Here is a 19,208-nt window from a genome sequence, read left to right as displayed (position 1 = left end):
AACTCTTCCCCTCCCTTGCTGCCTTTTTAAACAGAAAGCAATTCAGATTATCTAGCCTAACTTAGGCCAATGGCCAAACTGATCACAGGCCTGACTAGCAGGGCAGAGCCTATGTCCCTCCCCCTAAGGAAACAGACTCTGCTACGGGTATTTTGTGTTGATGCTATAGGAGTCAGGGCTGTGACCCTGCTTTCCTCCTCAATATGCTGAATGATGCACTCTCCTGCTCCTCAGTGTTTGGCTGGAAGCTAACCAAGTAAAGATAAACAAAAGGAGAGGAGAAAGAAATGGAGGAGAAAGTGGGGGTGAGAATTGCACACAGCATGGCGTTAGTCATCTCAGGTATTCAGCAATGCTTAACCACCCCACCAGCGGTCACCAAATGCCCCACCAGAGCAGCTGGCTGGGCTTGAACATCTGCCATGGACCCTGGATGAATATTTGCAGCAATACTGTGAACAGAGCCCTGATCTCCTGTGCATCAGCTCTTTTCTTAAGCATCAACATTGGCTTTCCCCAGCTTGCTTTAAAACAAAAGACAAAACAACAGTCCCTTAAAATCCAACAACAGATCGGTCTGTCTCAGTACACGAGCTTGTGCCGGCAAGTCACCCTGCCGGCCTAAACAGGGTCCTTCAACCTTAGCCAGTTGTTCTTCACATCCACACTTTGACCTGTGAAACCTTACCTTTCCTCTCAAGGGACCCCTGTCTCTTCTTCCTGCAGAGAAATAAAACCCTTCCTGAAGCTGCAGAGGAAATCCCTAAGCATGTGAACTGAAAAATATCACAGTCCCACTCATGCATTACCAATGCCTTCCCACAGTGACAGACTGAGAGAACACACTGTTTCTCTGTGAATCATTCCCTTTTACATCCTGGGGTCTGATTAATGCTGCTGGAATTATGGCCCCATTAATACACTGTCAAAGTGCCTAGGGGCACTAAAGTTAGTTCCCCAAAGGTACCTTAAGCTGCAAAATTCAGTTTGACAGTATCGCCTGTGGGCTGAGATCCCTACAGGTAATGCTGACCTTCACAGACTCCCAGTGATGGAGCAGCTGTTCGCAGACCCGGAGCACTGCTGTATTTTACACTTCTTTTTTTTTAACTGTGGGTGAGAACGTCATTATCAAGCTTTAGTTGAAAGAAAAGAACTTGAGCCGTACACAAATTGCTCATCCTTTGAGGACCTTACAGCCACTATTAAAAACATAAAAGACCAGATGCTGCTGCCACCTGCAACGGAATTACTCCATTGAAAGGCTGTGGGCAGGGACCCAACAGGATTTATTCTGAGTTTATGCTGTTGTCACAAAGGATCAAAATCTGACTATAATGTGTATCAGACTCAAACAACACAAAACAAGATCTCCCTGGAGCATTAACAACTTCAAAGGGAGTTCCCGGTACAACAACAGTGCTAAAATTGAAATTGTGAAATTTCTTTGCAGTCAAGGAAGTAAATAGGCTTTTTCCCAATCAACACAAGCAGAATTTTTTCTGTGGAAACATTGTGTCACACTGTTCACTACTACAAATGTTAACAGACCTCCCCTCTTGAGCTATGCACTGCTAACACCACAGAAGGGAAGCTCATGAGAAGAACTGTTTTTCTTGGCCACATGTTTTCTCTAGTAAGCATAGCTTGTAAGTGCAGTGGTGTTCTTGGTCAAAGCTGAGTGATAACTCAAAAGTTCAGTGCTCTGCCATATACGTTTTTTGCCCAGTAATTTTCATCTTTTTTGCACCTCACAAGCTGTCCTTAAAATTATTTGGTCTAGACACTTCCCAGTTTGTTCTCTTCCAGCATCCTTGCTGCCATCTAATTTGGTTTCAACTGTATTTCCTGGGATTTCTCTGCTCCCTGTGTAAGGGAGGAATGGATGGGAAGAATGGGTGTTTTTACAGCTGCCCTGATGATCCAGCAGGAGTTACTGTAACTACCAAAGAGAGATGACAATCTTTATGCTAAGGTACAGCAAGCTTGTAATTAACATATCCATCTTAATTAAATACATAAAATCTAATACAAGAGTAACCAGAGCTGGGTGCTGCCGGCAGTGCTAGTCTTTCCAAACCTTTTGTCTCTGGAGTTGTGCTCTCCTTACACAGTAAGAGCAGCTGCCTCGCTCACGACCTCGTGGGTCAGAGCAACGAGCTGCCGCAAGCAGAGGAGTGCTGATCAGAAGACATGCAGCACCCGCTGTAGAGGGGACAGCACAGGTTCCCAAACAGGCTTTAGGAAGTCAGTCCTTAAACATGTAGCTTTAATGCCACCTGCACATCCTGCAGGTTAACAAGGCATGAGCCCTCTCTCGACATTAGGCAGCATGTTACATCCAAAATAGACAAAACAGCCTCCCAAGGCACTTCAGAACTGGACAGACGGGTCTCCATGCTTCTGGTTCAGCCCTACCATTGTTTGAGCTCTGTAGAAACCATCCTGGCTGGGCAGCAGCAGAAGGCAGTACCTCTGTGAGGTAATGTGGTTCCAGCCCCATAAGGCGTCTATTAAGAGTTTGTCTTTGAACCTAAGTTTTCTAGTAAAGAAGGGAATTGAAGGCCTACATCACTAGAAAGCACCGATATTCTTCGGGATGTCTTAGCGCAAAAATGCTAGAATGAAAGTCCAGCCTACCTTTACATAATTCTTCTATTATTGCCTCTGTACTGTGTCATATCAGCTTACAATTTCTCAGAAGCATTATTCAAAGAAATTTATGCAAAACATTAGCATTACGTTAGAGAGGCTTTCTTTTGAAATACATGAAGCATCACAACTTTAAAGTTCAATTTATCATGGCCTGGCATGATTTTTGGGAGCTACAAAAGAATGCAAAAATTCAAATAAAAGCTCCATCGCTGGGCCCTTAGCCATCAGACTTGTGTACTTTTTTTTTTTTAGGAAAAGGAAAAAAGTTACCATTGAGAGGTAAGGGCTGAGAATCTTCACACCCAAAAACAGGTCAAATTAATTTTGAAAGGGGGACAAAGCTCTATTATTTTTGATGAAAAAGGGTATAAATCCCTAGCAAATATTCTTAAATGGCAACCACTGTGCAATGTCAGAGCCCTGGGGTACACTCTGGAAAAGTGATGAGTACACTTTCTTGAGGACAACAGTAACACACACATAGAGCCTTGGCAGTTAGATTGCTCTTTATATAACATTAGTTACATCCTCACCCCCCACCATGCCAGATTTTGCTTCAGTTAGCACATGAGCAATCTGACTGATTGAAAGTAGGTGCTGGATCGGTGTACGTATGCAGCCACCTATAAAGAAACATTTGGGGACTGTGCTAGTGATTCAGTAAAATGGTCTCAGCTGACTCAGACATCCTCAGTTCTTCTGGTTACTTATTGGGCCTGAAACTGGTAGGTCAAAATCATGACTAAGAGATTTCTCGTCTCACCTGGATATTTGGGAAGCAATTTGCTACTTAGCTCTAACACTTAAAGGGAGCTGCAACTCTAATTAAGAGAGAATTGGAGATAGCCAGTGTTACTGTTTTCCATTTCAGCACTGGCTAAAAGAACATTAAGGATGACTGTGTATTTAACATTTTGGGAAGCTGCGTGACACATACTTCGATTTTTGTTCATATGTGTGAGTTATATAGGAGAAATTCTTTGTGTTAGCCAGACTACGGAAGGGAGATACACAATGTGAATACCAGGAGGATGCCAGGCCACCACTGTGACTTTGATACAGTTTACATTAGGACCTCGATAGCTGCTTTCAGCAACTTGTTTTATCCATCCAAAGTGCTTTTAAAGCCTCCAGCTACGGAACCTAATCCCTTCAAAGTCTTTATCCTAACAACACTGCAATAAGCTAAGGAAAAGCTATTATCCCTGCATATGGCTGGGAAACAGGTAGAGGGAGATTAAGTGACTTGCTCAGTGGCACAGGAAGCCTGTGGCAAAGCAGCCCAGGCTTCTTCATTGCCATCCTTCTGCTCCCCTCTTCGTCAGCTACTGACTCCAAATCAAAGCTCACAACCTATTTCTAATAGCAGGAATTATTTTCTACCTGTCAGACTTAAATAGTGAGAAACACACAGTTAAAGGTTACAGCACAAGGAAAGTGAGAATTACATCAGACAGCTTTAGCTGGTATCAGCTGGCAAAGCTCAGAGGAGGGGGCAGTGAAAGTGCATCAATGCAGCAGAAGATTTGACTAATGATCCGTATAAAAAGGAAATGAAGGAGGCAATTTTCTACGAATCCCAGTTTGATTCCTCTTTCCTCAGACCCTTTTCCCTGTTGTTCAAATAAAACATAAAATTGCAGTGCCTCTCTTCCTCTTTATTTTTTTACTGTCCAGGTACCATATTTCTGTAGTAAATATTTACTGTTGTAACCAAACTTATGTATATTTAAGATACTGTTCTGCCATTTGGACGTCTTCAAAAGGCATTTGCGCATTTGGGCTTGACTGCGTAAGTGGGGTTTGACAGTCTGTGGTTCCAAAGGCATTTAAAAAAAAAAAACCCCCACCATCCCCAAAAGCCCTGTATTTAATTGTAAAATAAATCAGAACACTTCCATAGCTCTGTACTCTTGACATTTAACTCTAAACCAATTATTAGAATTAGCTACAAATGCAAATTCATACACTACTTTAGTGACTACAGATGTCAGTAAAGATCCTGAACCTAACAGTATCTGTAGAAACAAACCACTGTCACTTTGTCCCCGGTGCTGAGAGTGTTCATCTGTGAATTTAGATGCATTTGAAAGCTTTGAGGCAGGGAGGATCTCTAAGGAAATAAAAGAGCTCTGTAGCACTGGGTGTTTGCTGTTAGTTTTGAGCTTGCTTTGTTTATTCCTATGCAGTAATAGCTAAAACAATTTTTCCACTGCTAATTTGCAAAGGGGGACTTTTACGGATAATACTTAGTGTCTTCTGCTTTCTGGAGGGATTTGCTAGTTCCCAGTTTTCTGTTAATCGGATTCTACCCCATAGGATTTTATTTCTGCAGTAGGTCAGTTTAGCCAACACTGGCACAAAAGCTTTCTTAACAATCAGTTTGGCTATGTGCAGCTTGACACAGTCCTAACAAAATGCAGTCTAACCAAAGAGGGCAGACTAAAATTCTGTGCTAGCCTATTTACATGCCATCTCTCAGAGAAATTGGTACCTTTGATATCTAAACTCCTTAAAGTTCTGGGCCTTCTAGACTTGTGTGCTTAACTGTACAAACTTAACAATAGTACAGGCTTAACACAGTTGTGTGTGGACAATCATGTTTCTGTTTGGGAATATATAGATGTGTGTGTCTAGAAATCAAGAGACATTAGCTATTCATCCCAATGCTTCCTACCCAAATTTTTGCTTCTCCTACAGTGAAATGGGATAGTGTCAAATGGCAGGTCCTGTTACTCTTTCAAAACCACACACTAATCTGTCAGGAAAGGTTCAGAGAGAAGGCAACTTACTTCTAACGCCCCATAAAATTAAGTGTCCTTCAGTATTAGGTTCTCAGCCTTCTTACGAGCAGATAATGACGTTCTCTGCCTGTAAGGTGAGAGGACTCTTCAAAAGAAAACCCTGGCTAGAGACCATGACCTACCCAGTTCTGAGATAAATGCACTCAGGAAGGTAATTTGCTTTTCAGTTCAGTTGCCCACTAATTGTATGTATTCAGATTTCTAGCTGATCTTCCCCCCTCCAGTTATTAACTAGCCTATTTTAATAGGCTAAGTTTATCCTTGTTTTCATTCTACTAATCTCACTTTCACAGGGGAAAAAAAAGCTGCTCTATGGGAGTAAAGAAAGTCATGATGTTATAAATGGTTAGGGTTAAAAGATAATTAGGTTATTGACAGAGGAGTATCACTGCTGGGCTAGTGGACATTTGCATACTTGGGGGTGGAGGGATTTTCAGACTATGGAAAGATGTTTTCAGTTCTCCGAGATTTCACAGAGGGAGCAGAATTAACTCCCAACAAGAGCAAACAGGCTTCCTGCACTACCAGGGAACCATCACTGCTTTAACAGAGATGTTGTTCTTAACTGTGCTTTTCAGTATTCCATCTGAGCCCTTCAGTATTCAGTAAAAACGTGACTATTGCCAATTAAATGGCTACAGACTTTAACTTAGACTCATTCCATTCTACGACTATCAATTTTAAAATGATTTCTAATCCTATTTGTAATAATTGGGGAGTAGTGAGTAATACTGAATTGGTGGTAGGAAAAAAAAAAACATATAAAAGGAATTATCATTTGAGATGCCTTAATTTTGTGAAGAAAGTTCTGCTTTGAACACATTTCTGTTCCCAAATGTGATTTTCATGTAGTACCAGCAATATTCTACAAGGACTCCCCTTTATTACAAAATATTTACTCTGATCATCAGCCAAAGAATAATACCCTCCATTTAATGTCCTGGGAACACATTGAATTAAATATTCCCACCAGTTTATTATGACTGCATTAACCATCTGGTGTGCTAAATATGCACACAGAGGAAAAATAGAGGAACCTTAAGACATCATCTTTAATTTGATCATCACTTGTTATGCTAGTAATGATTGACTGATTTATCTTCTCCAGTACCTTCTATTCAAGCCGAATGAGTATTACTTAAAAGGCCCAAAGCACCTGAATTCTAAATCAAGCCAATTAGTTCAGCCAAATGATTTTTGTGACAAATAAAAGAATTTGCCAGAAAGAGTTGCATTATTTCCATAATTTCTCTAAATTGTAGTCTTTACAACCACCAGCTGTGGTAACTCAGGCGGGGTTTCTGTTAGTCAGAAAAGTAACACAAGGCAGGATTCCTTTTCTGAAATATCAACACTACAGATTTTTTTAGATCCTTCTTTCTCCTTGCTGTCATCTTTTGGAAAGGCTGTGGCTTAAGATAAAGTCAATGCAATGCAGGGATATCGATTCATATGTTAACTACTGACCACGCTTTGCAGAGTAGTCTATGGATTTGCTTGAAGGATGATTAAGGGTTAGATGACTCAGGGTGTTAGTGTACACATTTTATGTTCACAAATTAAAAACTCAGAACTACACTATAGAAGCCAACCGTCTAACATATGCTAGTGTTAAGTGATCACCTATCCAAAAAAGCACCTGCACATACAAACTGATTCTACCATGTCTTTAGAACCCCGTTGACCAGTCTCATCTTCACATTTAACTGGACAAAAGAAAGGTTTAACAAAAATGTATGGAACTCATGAAGCAGACAACCAAGTAGATAGTCACCACTATAACCTGTAACCTATCTGATCCCACTTAAAAGAGCTCAGTCTGCTACTTAAACTGCAGTTAGGAATTGTGTTGACCCAGACTAGAGTAACCAAATCTGGGCTCTAACACACTGTGATACAGGTTTTAATTTATACACCATAGCACTTGCCTCTCCAAAAGCAGTGGCAGTGATGAGGGTTCCCCATCTCTTCCCAGAGGGGCAGAGCAGCAAATTAGGTGTCTCTGGGAACAACCCCAAGAGGGACAGGAGAGCGCCATATTACTGAGCACCCAATGGAGCTGGTTAGCTTGTGAGGCAGCCCCACTGCACCTCACTGCACGTGGGACCTCTGCTCGCCTACTGCCAGCAAGGCAAGCTGGAGCAGGGAATCTCTGCTGCCCTGCTCAGACCAGCAGGGGACTTTGCCCCTAACAAACCTCTGCATTAGACTAGCTACAGATCTCGATAATCTCTGATCAAATTACATATATTTTTTCACAGCTACAAGGACTGCAAATCTATACACTTAAATATAGAAAACTGAAATAACTAAACAACTCTAAAGTAAATAATCTCCTTTTGAGGTCGTTTCCTCAAACTGATCAGTGACTTTAGCCAATTTTAGTCCCATATTGGTTTTTTTCTTTGAAAAGGGTTAATTCTTATTATTTGCTGATTTGAAACTAACTGTAATTTTTGTACTAAATGAGGTTTATTTTAACTAGAGAACGAAAGCAAATACAGGTGTAAGCAATTATTAAAAACTTTCTCTTAATATTTATACTGACATTAACATTATATTGTGAAAAAAGAGAAATGTAATTTATTTTTTTCTAAATTCTGTTTGTTTAAATTCTTAATTTGCATCAGGCTGCTTTTGAATAGAAATTACCGTTTAGTAAAAAAAAAAAGCGGAAAATCCATCATGTGGAAGATTCATGATAGTTAATAACTAAAAACTAACTTCAGTGATTCAATGTCTACACAGAAAAATACCAAAACACTGTATTGCACTAGAAGTCCATTTTTAAAAGGAAGTTGTTATCTCTAGTTCATTCCTAGGTAGTATTGACTGTACCTTCTATTACTTCTTACAAGATTTCAGAATTAGCAGGTTGCAGGCTCTTACAGTAATTTCTCTTCATTAGCTGAAAGAATACAAGCTTCTTTTTAATTTGTTTTTAATTTATTTTTGATTTTTTTTTAAGTTTCTCAATCTGTTAACCTTGAGAGTCCGAGTTATGTGGGCTAAGGGCAATAAAACTGGCACAAAGATCAGTTCTGTGATCTGATTTTGTCACAAAATGGTTTCTATTTCAAGTTAGTTGAATATAACTTACATCTAGCGCTCAGCAGGGGTTGCAATTTCAAATAGTTTCAAAGATGTAGGTAAATGAACATACCATTACAAAAAAAACCAGAATTTTGTTTAAAAAAAGTTCCTTATGCTCCACCAGCCCCATATGTTTTTATCTTAATCTAGCCCATTTGAGCTGATGTGGTCTTCAACTCCATCCCTGAGAGCTCTTGACTTTGCGAGGTGCATTGGTAGCAGCCTTTCTCTCTTGCACACTGAGGTTACCTTACACACCTGGAAAAATAACACAAAGACTGACCATCACAGGAAGAGTTGCATTTTCCTCCCTAGAAAACTTTATTAAAGGAATTTTAGTTTATAAATAGGAAAGTGCTTTTACTGGGCATTAAAAAAAAAAAAAACCCAAACAAAAAAACAAAGAAGAGATTCAACAGAGAAATCAAATCCTGGGTAACAAAAAGCCTTTATTTTTGTTGTCCTAAGTTACTGATCTGAAATCAAGGAAAGAGAAAACGGATTGCAAACTGAAACAACACTGGATTAAAGTAGAAAATTGCCAAAGCATACCAGGCTGTGGGAGAGAGGAAGCCTAACAGAACAAAGCTTCACTCAGTGCCTTAGTGAGATATGCTTGAAACAAGTCAAGAATAAAGCAATAACTACACTGAAAATGCAGTCAGTATCATTGCTGTCGTTTTCCTCTCCATATTGGAAGAAAAAGAAGAAACATGACCTGTCTTGGAAACCATAGGGGAAATACATAAATACCAAATATGTTGCTAGAGAAATGTTTCAAAAATTCAGGACTAAAGACAGAGTACAGGCCAATGATGTTAAACATCCTGGTCTGCCAGATATTCCAGATTCACAAAACCCCTATTTTCAACCTCTAAAGCAATCACTAAGGACACAGTGCAGTGGAAATGGTCAGCTTTAAGCAAAGTCCCAGGTCCTATTTCTGAACCTAAGCTGATGTACTTGAAGTTCATGCTGATGTGGTATGTTATGGTTAGATTTCACCTATGTTCTCATGCAGAGGAGAAAGAGCATCCACTATTTCTAACTTTCTGTGTAGGCTTCCAGGATCATGGGCTATACCCAAAGGAGTAAACAGGCACCAGCTGGGCAGGGAGTGGGAGGGAAGGGTCAGGGTAGAGTTTGATTCAGCCATCCTCTACTCTCACTCATGTACCAGTGCAGAAAAAACTGCTGTAATTTGTTCCTGGTTGCAGTCAGTTAAAAGTTAACTCTGATACAGAGGAGCAAGGAAGACTCTTAAAGGAATTCTAAGATTGATATGCTTTCACTACTTTTAAGTAATATTTTTTGGATCAAGGATGTTTTCTATTCCTGTCTTTTGAGAGACCCAAATTAAAACCTAGGAGGCTTAGGGGCTTTCCTTTTGCCTGTAAATTACCTCCCAGCATTCTTGTTGCACTTCAGAAAGAAATCAACTATTAACGTGCTCTTTTTTTTTTTTAATTAAAAAAGCCTCAGCAACAACAAAACAGCTGAAAGAAAGTCACATTTCCATCAGCAGTGAAATGTAGCCTTGCTATATACACCTATTCAGTGGCAGTTTCATCACAACTGAACTTTATAGAGTAATTACCATCCTTATTTACATTAAAGCTTAATTATCAGGAGGCTTATTAAGCTTAAATCTTCTCTAACTACTTGGCCAAGAGAACTACAGTGAACATTTTATCCTACCTATTCATTACCTAAACAGCAGTCACACAGTATCTGCAAGTGTTAAGAGAGACTAGCAAAAGTATCTGTACATAAAGTCAAACTTTCATCCTTACTTCTCACAAAATGTCATGTTCAGTTCTCGAAGAGCTGCCATGAAGCTGCCAAGAGCTACCATTTGCAAGTGACTGTGTCCTTATCACAGATGCTCCACATTTCCACAGTGTTATGATTCAAATGCAATATTTTTTCTCCCCAGTTTCAACATCCATCAATTACTGAAACTTGATTGCATTTAACCAATCAAATATATTAAAGCAATAAAAGGAAACTTCTCATTTCAAACTCTCATTTAATGAAAAAACCCAAAACCCCAGAACATTTGAATACAAGAAAAACAGAGTTTTAAACACCTTTTAAAGAAGATCATTAAGACTACTTTGCCAAATAAATCATTTGGCAAACTAATACGGATTCATTAAATACTGCCTAAAGAAAATTATACGATATTGAAACATGTTTTGAGCACTTTAAACATGTAAAATAAGATTTGTCTATATCATCACAGCCATCTCTCCTAAACTCTTCAGATTCCCATCCTCATGGGATCACTGAGAACCTTGTAGTTTCCCCTTAGACTATGCTCCCATCTTTATCTTACCATCTGTCTTTCTCTCAAAACTCTGATTTTTTTTTAATGACCATCTTTGCTTTACACAAAGACCTGTGTTTAAATCACGTTTCCAGAACCCCTAGTGTGATTTCAGGAGCTTATAGACATACTCTGTGGATCAATGCTGAGGCTGAAATATGGCATCTGATTTTCTAATTTAGTTGAGGTATTTAAATCAACATTGTGCATACTTGTATATTCGCAAATTGCTACAGTCCAGAAACTGAACTTCAATTTTGCTTTTCCCCCCCTCAGATAAATCCATGAACTTCTATTAATTCAGTAAAGACCAGTTTATCTTGGTTCTACCTCTCAGTCTTGTTATACTCAAGAGACCGCCTTTTGCTATTTGTTAAAATGCTTAGACACTTAGCTGAAAATCTGTTGAGTTGCATCATTATAAGCAGCCCTTGGGGTTCTCTAGATAAATGGAAACACTCTCCTCCATGTCTGCTGAGTGAGTATTGCTACTTTGCTTAGCATTCATCTGAAACTTAGAAGTTAATTATTTTTACAACACTTCAAAAGTAACCACTTGTTCCTCATCTCCTTTTTTGAAAACAAAAAAGTCATTAGGATTGAGGAGAAAGTTTGAGATTTAAACCTGTTATGCTTTAAAAGTCAAAGACTTAATCAAAATTTGAACTGTCCATATGTTATTCAAGTGAGAAGAAGAAATTGGTGAGAATCGTATTTGGGACAAAGCAATCCATTTACAATCAACCATAAAGTCCTGTTTATATTAACAAAGAAAAAGTCAGATCACTGAGGCATTCCCATAGCTAACACTTCCTGCCCTCAAAGCTACTCTTCAAGCTCTCTCAGTCTTTCCATCTATGTTACATCCCTTGAAGGGCAAAGTATTATCTCCTGCTATTATGATTGGGATACACACACATACTTTAGAAGTAAATGTTATTCGTGCAGTTTGTTTCCATAAAAAAAGCTAAATAACTTTCTACAGTTATCCCAACTAAATATTGGGAATTAAATCCACCTGTCCACAACAAATTCAGCAAGATTCAGTGCATTGATAGAGCTATTACTTTTTTTTCTTTTTTATTCCTCTTTGGCTCCTGTATCGTTTTTGATTTGAGTCATCATACTGGTGCCAGTGCTGTAATGCAGGCCTGGCACAACAGATTTCAGACGTACAGTTCTTCAAACACTATTGAGAACCTCGTGTATTGCATACGGGAGCATCATGACGCACCAAACAGAGGAAGAAATGTGCAGGGCTGTAAACAGTTCCCTAGGTAACAAAGAGATACTATTAAAAGAGAAAGTGGTACCACGGTGGTAAATAAATAAACGCATACAATAAAGGCCCACAAGCATGACTTGCCTGGATACTGCAGAGAACAGAGAGGGGCAGAGCATGTAAATTCACGCACCTTGTATCTGTGAGGAAACAGAAAAATTCCTCACCAATTAGAAGGTCAAATAATACCCTCATTCACAAGTTCCTTTTAGGCAGCCAGGAACACTGCCTCCCAGCCCTTTTCCTCTTACCTCACCACTACTTTTCCAACTCTCTTTCACATTACAAACAGCTACTAAGCAACAGGAGGTTTGCAGAGAATGACTCACTCTCATGTGGCTGATAGGCTGAGTGCAGGAGGGAGATCAGTGACCTGACAATGCACAGCCCCAGAACCATTGTGCTTCCAGATAACCAACATGGTCACTGAATGCAGCAAAACTTAATAAATTGTAAGTGCTTTAAAAGGATACAGTTATAAGTCATGCCTTATAATTCTCACAGATAGAGGTGTTAGCCTAGAAAGAAGACTGCTATATGTTAGATGTGCAGTTGACACATGGCATTATGCATTCCATACCAATAAGGTATTCCCTTAAAGTTAACTAGCCAATAATTAAATTAGATTTTATTTAGATGGCATATGAAATCCTTAGGCTTTGGACAGATAGTAAAAATTTTGGGAACTAAGAAGAAGGGAAGTGGGGCATAACCACGTAAGGTCAGTCAGTTCCCAATGTAAGCAATATATTTTTTCATAAGTGGGAGTGTTTCTGGCAGGAAACATCCTTTTGACTGAGGTTTTACTTGTTTTCCCCCGCCCCAGCAAAATAATGGAAAATAAAAAATTTATCTGGAAAAGGCCTCAGGAGTTCATCTTGACCATTCCCTTATTTCCAGACAGGACTGACTTCTACTTCAGATCTGAAACAGGTTTGTCTGCCTCAGCCTTGTCTGGTTTTTTCCCAACAATATTTATATCAGACATTTTGATGGTTCATTTAGCACTTTTAACTCAAGCAAAGCTCCTAGGGCACCAGAGCCATTAATCCTTGCAAGTATGCTTTGCAATATTTAGTCTTAGGGCCCCTAAGTGAGGACTGGCCAAAGCCATCTGTAGCATAGGTCCCTCAATCATGAATCAGCTGAGGGACTAAGAATATCTAGAGAAGAGAGAATTGTTAGTTGTGAATATGAAGAATCTTTGTGCCTGCATGAAAACCTTAACAGCAAGCTCTTTATTTTATCCATTAAGTCCTAGAGTGGCTGAACATCTATAGAGCAATTTAGTACAGGAAATGAATAGAAGTCATTTTCCTTGCTAAGTTTGGTAGAAATCACACAGACTCTGGGGGAAATGTCTAAAAGATCTTTTGCAAAATGCATTTTAATGTATGAAGGGACCTGTTCAAATCAAAGCAGAGTTCTCTCATTGCCTGTTCTGTTTAAAACTGGGTTGATTCAGTTTCATAGTCTTAATTAGAATTGGTTAACTTCCTAAAAAAAATTTAATAATATACTCATAAAAACATTAAAATTCACAGTACCTCCTGTCTGTGAATATTTAAATGAGTAAGTTAACTGAGACAAATATTATCAGAAAGATAAACTACAATTTTATTGGGAAAACGGATTTTGAAGCCTGATTCCAGTGTTCAAATTGACAAGAAATTACAGAATTAATCCAGCCTAAATGAACAGACCACATTTCAGTTTTTTCCATCAGATTTCAAGTAAAAACAACTAACAGCTTGTGAGTAATCCACTGAAAACCAATTCTCAGAGATTACTTGCAAATGATTTTTCAAAAAAATTGTTACATACTCAGACTTCTCATAGGCAATTCCAAATTGAAAAGTCAAAGAAATAATAAACTATGAAGTATTGATTCACTTCAAAAATCATAAAAGTTATAGTGCAAGACCTTGTTATACAGGCTATTTAAAAGGGACTGAAGTAATTCCATGTATATGTACGCATGAGAGTGTGTGTGTGTCAAAACCTCAAAACCAATGACCATTAGAGCTCAGGGAGAAGATGCTAGACATTAGATTATTCTCCAGTCTAGCAAACAAAAACATAATGGTCTAAGGTTAGTGGGTTGGCAATTCAAATGGTTAAATGAAGGCTAGATTCCAAATAAAAACCCTGAACATCAACAAACCAATCCTTGCTGTAATTCAAACAAACTTGTAATGGCTTAAAAAAGTAAACTGTGAAATAATATAGCTACAGGACACAAGAAGTCAGAATTTAATGGCATTTTGGCCTTGGTCTGTGATTCAAACTGCAGTTCATTTGAAAAAAACAACCTCTATTTGAACTAATTCAATTTTTATCAATAACTGCTTAATCAAATTTAGGATAAAGTATATGTTTGGTGATTATGCTAATCTCACCACACTGCTACATCCAAGCTATCCAAGTAAATGAAAGGTAATCTGTAACTTGCAGAAAAAACAATTCTGTTAACAATCTCATCTTCTGGGATGTTGCTAATTTTAAAGGTTTTCTTTCTATTTATTTTGCTAATATACTCTTTATATAAAGTCACTAAACACTAACAGAGATTCTTAAGTCTTTCATGAATCAAAAGAACAGCATACAGTTTCCAATAATGAACCTGTAATTATCACAATCTCACCAACATTCATCCAACCAAGCATGGTTAAAGCAGGGAAGTAAACATGATGAAAAACGATGATCCAGCTTCTTTTATCAAGGGAACACCTGTCTAGTTTTTTACTCCATTCTTGCATTCTGCTATAGTATTCCCTGGATAAAGCTGTACCAAATTCATAGTTTCTCTCCAGTAAGTTTCTTGCAGAATCAGGACCTCAAAAATATCAAAACGGCTGAGTTATTGCATAGTACCACAGCTTTTTAAAAATAAATGCAAGTTCTTACTAGTTGCAACAATTGTGTTGCATTCACACAATTACCAGCAGCCATCATATGTAATGCACCATCTGTGCATATGTGGATTAATAATAATACTTCTGCAAGGAGCTTGAAACTAGCATAAGAGAACAGTTTGTAAGTGGTTACTGATATCTTGAGACCACATAACTATGTTTTATGGCAACGTTCCAGAGAACCTGGTGCATACTTCTATATACAATCTTCTTGAACGATACTGCAACGATAAAGAACATTCTAACACTCTTTGATAGGCATTTTTTCTTAGTAAGGTTTTGACTAACATTTCATGAGATTCAATACATTTGAAGGGCCTGATTTTCTGAAAAAGCCTCTTTTTCAGAAGTTTGCAGTACCGCTTTGTACTTTTTTTTTTTGAAAGAACTTAAACTCAGCCTTCAATCTTGCATATGCAGTTTTACATCTGGAACTAATTAGAGACATTATTCACCCACCTACCTGATGGCACATGCAGGTAGTTCAGATATTTTTGTTGAATTCAGTAAGATTACTCTCCTACCATCGTAAAGAAAAAGTGGCCAGTCTGACACAGGTATTTTACTTGTGAAAAATGCCTTGATGAATTGCATTTAATCTGAAGAGCTTTCTAATCATGTAAATTCAGAGCATTCTGTCAAGTGAATATGCCTGAATCACACATATTTGGTTTAACTCATACTGAAAAAATGACAGCAATTGCAGTGCCCTGTCATCATCTTAAGAAAGCAATTACAGTAAAATATTACTCTTACAACTCCACAATGTATCAGGCAATGTCCAAGGGGCTTTTAATAGTAGGGTATAGCTTCATCTTACCATTTTAGATGTCCTGTGGTGCAGTTGGAGACAATTGTCAACGTCCGAAAGGAAAGAACATTTTTGCTTGATTCAGTTACAAGAAGCAGCAAAAAAGTAGGGCATTAAACTATTCTGACTATATCCATTAAACACTGATATTTTCCAGAATGTCTAATCTTGTATGAATGTATTGAGTCAAACAAAAGAAAGAAGAGGCAGGTCTGAGTCTGCTAATTCTTCCCTTTATAACTTGTCAGTTATTACTTTGAAGATTGGTATTGGTATTGGACTCACTTAGAAATTTCTCTGTGGTACACACCACAGAATGAAACAGAGATTTCAGTAAAGGTGTCAAAAGAAGCGTATTAGTAATGGCTTGCTTTATTTTTATCATTTGTACATTTGTTTGCTTGGAAACAAAATGCATCAAAGCAGGACAAATACTCAATCCACTGACTTATTTATTTATAGAACAAACACTCATGGTATATTATCTTACTTCTTCACTTTGTATACAATTTCTGCCTTTTCTGTGGTTAGGGTCCCAATGAGTTTTTACGGGTATCAAGACTGAGTCTTATCCCTTCTACTGATCTAAAATATCAGCAATATTCAGAATTACTCCATTTATTCCCTGGTTTATGATATTCATTAAAAAGCAACCTTTACAGATTATATTATATACTGTTCCATGAGGAACCAAAGTGATAAAGCCTGGCTTCATATCCAAAATTGCTACATCACTCCCCAGTAACCAAAATATCTCCAGCTTACCTCCCTTACCATCTTGCAAGACTTGCTAACTTGTAATGTTCCAGTTCCTGCCACATCCACGAGCTCTTCTCCACCCTTTTCCCTTCTAGTGAGCATCAGAACATTTGCTGGTGTGGTGAGGTCCGGACCATCCCTGCGTACAGCCAACCACAGTAACCAATAGCTCCTGAGCTTCTCTGACTTTTCCTCAGCTGGCAACAATAATTTGGGCCTCATCTTTACCTAGCTGCTGATTTCCCAACAGCTTTTAGGAATTTGTATCTATGAGGTCTTTACCATTCTATCAAGTTTAGCAGAATAGTAAAGAGGCAATCACACAAACTGCATTTCCTTGGAAAGGCAGGCCAAAGCCAGCACCATTTAAAAGCCTTACATGTAGACACCTCTTTTTAGCCTCTGCTTTTGCTACTGTTATTCAAACGTGTTATGCCTCAGTGGCTCTTCAGTAGAGGAAGACACAGTTCATTTTACGTAGAAGTGGTACAACAAATGAGCAGGCAATCATTCAGCTTTCAAAGGACGTTGCTGCTTTTCTTCTGCGTTCAGTCACTCAACTGCTCTGAATTAAATAAGAAGTTGAAAAATGTGGAGTGTTTTGAAAGTACAAATAAAAACATCCACCACACATGTTTGTGTTGATTTAACTTCAGAAGAAAATTTAAAATATTTTTTGCCTAAAAATCCACATATATGGCCAGTGAATACTATGTAGTTCATACACATGCCCATTAAGAAAAATCCTACTGGAAGAGCATGATGGAATAGTTCAATTCTAAATACTCAAAGTACTTTGAATCTTCTTACAAAAGTCAATTCCAATGGGCTTCCGTCTCCACCACGGAGACATATTGCAAAACCATAGTTGAAGAATGTTTTATTGTACTTGCCTACATTACTTATTAACCATTCTCCTGTGATCAGTTTGATGACAGATTTTAAGGGTCATTTGGGATTTATTTTCTAACACCTCTTTCAAAAGTGTACAACATGGGAGTACACATAAAGACATGTACATACACCAATTGATTAACGCGATCTATATTTAGTTTCTGTAACTCAGCATTTAACAAGCCACCAGTAACTTATTGTCTCCCAGCCTCGTGCATATCATTCATTATTCTACTTTTTTCCTTTTGTTTTTAAAATCTTTCAAGCATTTTAAAAACCCTAGGAAAAAAGTGGATAGCTCATATACAAAAGATCTTTAGCTAAAAAAAAAAAAGGTTGTGGCTTCAGAGTTACTTCACTTGGTAGCAGCTGAAGATGTGCCTCACAATTTATACAGCAAACATACCAATCTTCAAGCACTATTATGAAGAGCTGTGTAATTTCTTAAGTCAGTGTAATTGGTGTGAGAAAAAAGAAGCTGACAGAATAGAAAGAAATTGGGGAGAGAAAAAGAACCCTGAGCAATAAATTACTTGTAACATCATTTCTCTAGTTTCATCCCCCACAAACTCTCCAGTGGAAAACAGAGGGAGAACTAGTGATCCTTCATTTCATTATTATCTACAGATAGCACCCAAAAATTATAATTTCTTTAGGACAGCAGTTCAAAGTTAACCGAGCCGCTGGTCCACACTGACTCAATTGCACAACAGACTTCCCAGCAAGGCAAATGCAGAAGCTACAGATGGATAGTTGTACTAGCTGGTATGTGCTGTGCAGTGACATATGGGCTCATTAATTAAGAAACCTACACATAACTGAAATAAGCAGCCTCTGGAGGTAGACCTGTACAGAAAAACTGTAGCAGAAAAAAACCTACGTAGATGTTTAAGAGCTTCTAATTGGGTGAAAGACTCATAATAGGTAACATGCCTTTTGTGACAAGTTAAGAGGTTTATAAAAGAGTAAATTAGTTAAAAAAAAAAAACAAAACAGTTCAAGATTTCCTTTAAATTTTATCTGTTACTGCTTGCTGGAGACCTTTCTCTAAACTGAACGAATCTTTCTGCATTATTTATTACAAAGAGTATTGGCTGCGAAATCTACACCTTATTCAGTGCTTGAGGTTTTGGTGGTGGTGTGGGGTGTTTTTTTTTTTGGGGGGGGGGGGGGGGGAGTTGGGGTTTTTTTGTGGTTTGTTTTGTTTTGTTTTTTTATTTTTACACACTGCATTTCTTCTGTTACATTCATGATACAGTCAGCCCAAATACATTTCAATGCATGGTTCATTTACTATTAGGGGCAAACCCTGATCCTCAGGCTTGGCTGTTACTTTTTTGTAACTTGTGAATGTCTAACCAAAACCTCTTAAGATCAACAAGAGAGTAAATGTGCTTCTGCAATAGCTATTGCAGGATGAACAGTTCTTTATAGTGAGATTCCTAGTATTGCTTCTCTTTATAATCTTTGCAAATATTTAACTCCCATCAGTTAGGCACAAATTCTGAACAATGACACACCCTGACTCATGGCATCTATAATGCAGGTAAGTATTTTATCTTTCTTGTTCGTTTAGCTTGTTAGCTTATAGGGACGGGGAGCATCTCTTGCAATATTTGTACATGATCAAGTCAAGCAGAGACTCTGAACTCTACTGTAATACCAA

Source organism: Fulmarus glacialis, unplaced genomic scaffold (assembly GCF_000690835.1).
Source record: "Fulmarus glacialis isolate BGI_N327 unplaced genomic scaffold, ASM69083v1 scaffold36549, whole genome shotgun sequence".
NCBI lineage: Eukaryota > Metazoa > Chordata > Aves > Procellariiformes > Procellariidae > Fulmarus > Fulmarus glacialis.
This window is presented reverse-complemented; position numbering follows the sequence as displayed.